The sequence below is a fragment of the Gallus gallus genome, chromosome 4, assembly GCF_016699485.2.
Source record: "Gallus gallus isolate bGalGal1 chromosome 4, bGalGal1.mat.broiler.GRCg7b, whole genome shotgun sequence".
NCBI classification, from domain to species: Eukaryota; Metazoa; Chordata; class Aves; order Galliformes; family Phasianidae; genus Gallus; species Gallus gallus.
Window position 1 is genome coordinate 28815036 of NC_052535.1, and position 7149 is coordinate 28822184.

At 51.0% G+C, this 7149-nt stretch overlaps 1 protein-coding gene across 3 annotated transcripts in view; it reads right to left on the minus strand.

Annotated features, from left to right (window-relative positions):
* ELF2 (E74 like ETS transcription factor 2) overlaps positions 1 to 4305 on the minus strand; it is a 28758-nt gene extending 24453 nt beyond the window's left edge. For 2 of the 3 annotated variants that reach the window (XM_040700447.2, XM_004940937.5), the window contains exon 1: positions 4247 to 4305. The gene's annotated coding sequence lies outside the window, so the exon portion shown is untranslated. Of the gene's footprint in view, positions 1 to 2100 lie in introns of all 3 variants that reach the window. The other variant, XM_040700445.2, reaches the window with a different exon arrangement.
* Between the last annotated feature and the right edge of the window lie 2844 nt (positions 4306 to 7149).

Sequence of the window (7149 nt, forward strand, 5' to 3'; positions counted from 1 at the left end):
GAGTAGTTTACTACTGCAAGATGCAACCTAAGAAGTTTAGCTTCTTAGCTGTACAGAAGGTAGCACATATTCCACGTCAGACATAAGAAGCCAATCTGATATCAATTACCTTTTCAGCTAACTCCACTGAGATCAATGCATTGGAGCAGGTTGGATGGGGCCCTGGGCAACCTGGTGTAGCACCAGGTTTAGAGGTTGGTGGCCCTGCCTGTGGCAGGGGGTTGGAACTTGAGGATCCTTGGGGTCCCTTCCAACCCAAGCCATTCTATGACTGTAATACAACTCTAAAGCCCAACGTAGACAAAAATAACCAATCAAAAAGAAAAGAAAAAACACTTATCCTGGAAACAGACTTTTTCTACTTTTCCACATACATCCACATTAGAAACGCTGCCAAGCACAATCATAACCCAAAAGAGGAGTCCAACGAACGGAAAACATATTTCAATTTGGAAGTGCAGGCTCCAACCAAATCCAAACCCCAACATGATTCCTGCAATTCAGGAATAACGCATTCATGCAAAAGCAGAGGGAGCTTCAGGCAGCACCTCTGCATGGCCTAAGTACATCACAAAGCTAAACTGGTCCTCATGCTGTATAGCAGTACAAATAAATACCCATATACTAGACCATGAGTCCTGTATGGTCATATTGAATCTATGATAATCCCACACAGGTGGCTAAACAGCTGCCACACTGCAAGAGAGCCTTTCAGTGTGGTACACTAGATCAGATTATGTCCAAAAAAGAAAGAAACAAAGAAAGAAACATATTTCTTTGCCTCCTAGGATAGAAGCAGCTTAGATGACTTCTGCACTGATTTCTCTCTACGTGAATAACCAATTACCTAAAGAAGCAAAGTTAGGACAATGTAAGAACACAAATGCTCTTAGATCATCCTCACATTCCAGTTACAGCTAACATTTCTAATGAATAAAACCCTCAAAGAGAAAAATACATGGGAGAATCATTAGGACACTACACCTCTGCATTCACTAAAAGGTGGTATATTTAGACAGATGACACAAAACAGTCCAGGAGAGGAATCAACGGAAGCCACGGAGTCTCTGGAAATCAGGACTCCAACTTTACACAGACACTCTTCCTATTTAGTAACTTATTCAACAGCCTGGCACGGTGGAAAAGGAGAGCAGCCCACCAACACAGCTGCACTGCAGCCTGGTTTAGCAGGGCTCAGAGAGATCGAACAACACACATCTTGGTAGGCGTGTGGTGTGTACACGATAGATTCCTGCAGACATCTATTGCTGAAGGAAGCAGCCAAGCATTCGCTCTCTACCTTACTGCTGAGCAGCACAGCCCTGGGGATGCCCTTCTGCCTCCACCTTGAATCTCATACAACTCCAGGCCTGCTCCTCATCAAGTCCCTTACAACAGGGAAATGGGCTTTGCTGCACTGTATCTAAGTCTTTTTACACATAACCTGTGGGAAAGCAGAAAGAAACCTAGCTGCTCTCACACTCACAAACTAGAATCGCAAACGGCCTGTGCTACATACCCAAGCACCTCTCCACAAGAAATCCAAACACTCCTATGATACTTTCAGCAACTGCCAGACAAGGTTAAAAACACTGCATGCCACAGCTGTGCTGAGCACGTAACAGCCATCCAAAAACAGAACCTTAAGTCAATCCCTCCGTGCACAACCGCTCTGCAGTTAACAGCGAAGCAAGCACATGCCTCAGAAGAATTAGAAAATTGAAGTTGATAAGCTGGCACGAAAGAGATGGCACAGCACGTCGCCAGGCTGGGCTCAAAACAAAACTCTGAGCATAAATCTGCAAGTCAGTTCAGTTTTACTTCAATTGCGAGCAAACAAAAGGAAAAGAGAACTCGGTGCTAGAAAAAAAGCTGCACACATTTGTACCCACACAGAAAACAAGAAAAACACCCGGAACGCTGGGTAGCACTGATGGGAGGCAGCTGCTCCTGCAGCACTCAGAAAACGTGTAAGAGCCCTTGGAACAATGTCCCCCTTCTATTCAGTTGGCATCCAAAACCCCAAGGATAGATTTATGCGGATACCTACACAGATACAGCCGCGGGAGCAGGACCGCGGCCAGCAGCACTATCACATACCAGTGTTTTCAAGCAGGCCTTCCTTCGGTTGGGTCAGAATAGCTAAAGAAGTTGGCTTGAATGCAGAATCAGTTATGCACGCAGAAATGCAGCGGCTGAGATCGCTGCCGAATCCCACCAACTGCAGCAAGGCTTCCTACGGGTACAACAGCGGTCTGTCACAGGCAGCACCTCGAGCACACCAGTAAACATCACTTTCACCCTGAGACCTACAAACTTCAAGAAAGCTGTTTAAAATAAACACATTACGCCAACTGAAAGTTCTTTCCAAGATGTTTTCCCTGACAGAAGAAGTTGTGAGCTCATTGTGTTTCCTTGAAACACAGAACAAGCCTAGAATCAGAGCAGTTCTGGAAAAGCAGAAAGAACGACTTCTCCATAGATAGCTAAAGAATCACAAGGTCTGCTCAAAAAGCTGACGTGGGTCAATCTTTGCATTTCAGAACACAACAGACGGTCTGGGCTAGTTATAGCGCCTTATCAACTACAACGAAGGGTACAGAAAAAGAACTCCAACAGGGGAGTGGTCAGAGCACACCGTCCTGCCACAACACATGTCCAAGCACCAGAGCTCCCATCTCACAAGGCAGTCATTCTACTGCTGAACGCATAGGAATTATTACACCGGATCCAATTAACAGTGTTACCAACCCAGCAAGGAACTCAAGAAACTCAACTTCCCTACATATATTTACGAAGAAATCTGACCATCCAAAGTTTGTTCTGGAAGCTCAGTGACTAAAGCTGATGAGTCCCAGGACATGTAAGCTCATCGGGACATAAGAACCACTAGCACTCTGTAGAAAGCTTTGTGATTTCAGTACGCCTCTTCTGGATCCTCCAATGTTTTACCCTATGACCAGGCTCCCTTCCCACTGGTCCTGAGACCTTCTCATCCCTCACCACCCTGCTTTGGTACCAGGCCTCCTCTCCCTGCCATGCCAATTGTTGGCCCTTAACATCCGTTTCCACTCCCCGGCAGGCCAGAGTAGGGAAAAATTATTCATCGCTTTACATAATAAAAGAGCAGGGAGCAACGCAAAGAAAAAAGTTAAGATAAGGGTTTAAAAACAAACCAGCACAACAGCAAAGGAAGTGGCACGCACAAAACAGGATTCATTTTCAAAGGACGTTCTAGAGGCCAAAGAGGTAAGAACGTTCAAGTCAGGAAGTTATGGAGATAGAGACCCTCACCGGCCTAACGACCGCAGAGCACAAGGATGCACAGCCTGCGGGGCTCTCTGAGGCAGGCATTGCTGGAGCCTCAGAACAGAGTGCCACCAAAGGGGCCATACAAAACCTCCCGCTCCCAGAACCTTTTCTAAGCAACTGATAGCAGCGGAGATAGGCAAAGTGCAGGGATCCCTGGCTCAGACCCACGGCACGTGGACCTGCAGCCCTGTATTTCACTTCCTCAGGATCCGGGAAGCAACAGCTCACGCAAACAACCACACATCCAGACCTCCCTCCTCCTCAGCACCCAATAAAACAGGCAGCTTTACTAAAGCCCCACACGGAGCGTTCAATACACACTAACACATCACTATAAAGCCTTCTCCAACACACCACTCCAACACGTTCACGCTGTTTCAATCCAAAGTTACGGCACGAAACACGGTCCCCATTCCCCAGCCTTTTAGGCCACAAACACCAGAGCCGCCTGGACGCGTTACTGCTAGAAGCCCGCTCCCGGGAGCGCTGAGGACTCCCCAGCGCGGCGCGTGGGCTGGCTGCACCCGCTCCGCGCCGGAGCCGCCGAGGGCTGAGACGCGCACACGGCTCCGTGCGCCCCGCGCTCGAGGCACGAGCCCAGCGGCGGGCACCCCGCGCCGGGCCGGGGGAAGCGGGGCGGCCGGCCGGGCGCCGCTCCGCCAGCACGCACGACAGCGAGCGAGCGGCCGGCCGCCGGGCTGCCATCTTCCCCGCGCCCCGCGTAAACAAGGGCTGCCCCGCCGCCCCGCAGGCCGCGCTGACGCTGACAGCCGCCGGGAGCCGCCCGCCGAGGGGGCACTCGAAACCGAAAGCGCCGCAGAGAAGGGGCGCGGCGCGCCGCCCCGGCTCTCGCCGCCGACCCCTTCCCTCGAGCGGCCGCCTGTCACCGCCCGACCCGCCCCGCCCGCCGCAGGAGCCGGCGCCGCGCTCTTACCGTGCCCGCGGTGCGGAGGCCGCCTCCTTCGCCCGCCTCGGACGGCGGCAGGCGGGGCCGGGCGCCGCCCGTGCACAGTCGAGGCCGCCCCGCGGCGGCGGCGGCGAGGGCGGGCGGGGCGGCTGCCGCGGCTCAACCTGCCCGGCCCCCCCGCGCCGCCTCTGCACATGCTCGCGCCGCCCGGCGGGGCGCTGCGGGCATGCGCGGCCGCTCGGCCCCTGCGCAGGCGCCCGCCGGAGCCGTTGCCCCGGTCGGAGCGCGGGCCGTTCCGCGGGGGTGCCGTGCCCGCAGCCGCCGCCTGCCTCAGGGAGGGCTTCCGAGGGCCTCGCGGCGCCGGTCTCTACAGGAGCTGGTCCTGGCGGGAAACAGCTGTCCGTGTGCGGACCCGGGCACGCAGCAGCGGTTTCAGCCCCTGCCGCGTCAGTCAGCTTTAAGGGTTTTGTGCCTTTCGTGTGTGTGCTTTTTTTTTTTTCCCACCAATCTCAGCTGTCCGCGTTGAAGCACGCGCTGGACGAAATGGGCCGACTCCACAACACAGCGTTTCTCGGTGCCCCGAGACACGGACCCCTCTCACAAAGGGGTGCGCGTCACAGCCAGCCGCCTCCCTCCCTTGGTCTGGGAGGTTCGGAACAGCGCGACAAACGTCGGGCTTACCGGCTATAAGTACCCTTCTGGACACGATAACCAAACGAAAAGCTTCACAGAAGCCGCAGCGTGCGCGGCCGAGCAGCCTGGCGTTGCCCAGCCAGCCAGCTCCGTGCCCTCCTTGTAACAGAGCGTGTGCCGTAGCCAAACTGAAGTGTTTCCACACGCTGAGCCTGCCAAACATTCAACAGAGCACAAGCTTGGATGCTGTTTGCTTGCTGGATCCACTGTTACTTGGCGTCACCCACCTTTCATCAGTAGCAGGAGAGGATCCTTAATGCCTATCCCTGGCAAATGCTGGTAGCCATACTGGACGTGTTGAGCCCAGCAAGAGCCACTTAGTAGCTCTGCGTGAGACAAAGCAACAAATGTTTCCTCCAGCCCTACATTACCTTGTGCGAGAGTTAGGTTATTTTCGCCTCTAGGTTATTATTAGGGATGTGGGACATAATATGAGGACTGTAAGGCTGATGTTTCACGTTCGTAATCTCAAGCATTAATGAAAACCAGATTAATGAAGGTTAAGTCTGTGAAGAATGGCGGGCTGTGTACCCGTTGGCAACAACTGCCAAGCCTTGAACTCCAGGTTTGGCTTCTAGCTTGCCGTGCCAGCCTCAGCACCACAGTTTGCACTGGAACTAAGTCGCTCACTACAACAGCAGAATGAAAAGGAGCTGTGCAGTTAAGCTCATTAAAAAAAAAAAAAAAATCCAGTGAGCAAAATCATACGTTATTTATTTCCTCCTGTTCAGCTCCAGCCTTTGGGGAACGAGCTTTAGTATCCCTACTGCCTTTGATTGAGTGCCCTCTTCTGTTTGGTTACGTGAGTGCATGGAGGCCAATGGTTAATTACTCCCACGTAGCCCTCAGTGGAGAATTGCATTTCCCAGTCAACTACCGAAGAACTGAAGTAGCCCGACGCAAGAAGGAGGAAGCTGGGAGAAGTTCCGTTAACAAGAAGGTGATCTATGAAGTCTCTGCAGACCTCTGTAAGTTAACTGCAGAAAGGGAAGGAAACAGATAAACTGCTGTCCTGATATGTGTTACTCTCTTTTCTTCCACTTCTTCATATTCCCCCTTAATTCAATTGGTTTGCACGCTGAAGTCAATACCAAACAGAGAAGATGCAGTACAGATGGCATACACACACACACACACACACACACACATATATATATATTATAAACCTTCTGCTGGGGCACAGTCAGAGCTTGCATGCATCTTTTGAGACATTATTAAGTAAAGAAGGTTTAAAATAAGGATAACTATTTATCTCTAAACAAGCAAGGTTCTAGATAACTAAATGACACTGAATCTGTACATGAAGCCAATACATATCGGAAGCCCTTCTTCCTATCCCAGTAAAGTTGGAGGGGCCAACATCTCCTGCAGCGTCCCAGGAGAAGGAGTAAAGCCCAGAACACAGGAAAACCCTGTTACATACCACACCATTCAGTGGTCACAGCTGCGGAATAAACTTTACTTCCCTCATTCTGCACACCTTCTGTTTGCTGCAGCAGTAAGCAGAGCAACAGCAGCACGCAACCAAGAAAAACCATTGCTAAGAGCAGAACTGTCCATGTGACAGTAGGGGCAGCACTCTAGAAATAAGCTAGTTAATCCACAGGCAGCAGACCAAGCAATATTTGCTACTACATCCCTTGGCACAGAATATCTTCTGTCTTTACATCTGTCCCCTCACCCCATATGTGCCCGTGCTCTGTAAGTGACACTGCCTTATCGCTTATCGTCAGTAAAAAGGAAGCAGTGCCTTCCTTTTTAGCTGTACCTCCAAGGTGGTACCATCTGCAAGCAAACACGAGACAAACCACTGAGCTCTTGGGTTGCCACTGAGCCGATAGGAGCTTTGTATGCTTCCCCTTCTGTGCTAAGACAGGAGCTGGGGTGGGCTAGTTGGTACAGAATTGGAGGGAAAGGAACAGAAAGATGGGAAAAGAAGCACAGCCCCAATGCTTGGTTCAGTGTTTTGAGGCTGTTTTTTGTTTGTTTGTTTGCTTACCAGGCAACCAAGTAAAAATAGCATTTTATCACATCATCAAAGCTTGATGCTCAGGCACAAGAAATCCTGGTCAAGGTATTTCACTCTCAGATTTGAGTACCAACCTGCAGTGTTAGGTGTCTATTTAAATAGTCGTCTTATGTTTTTAAGAACCAAGTAAAAAAAAATCAAATTCTACATTGATATCAGCATGGGAAAGGGTACAACTGAAACTTGGATGGACTTCACCTGCGTGCAG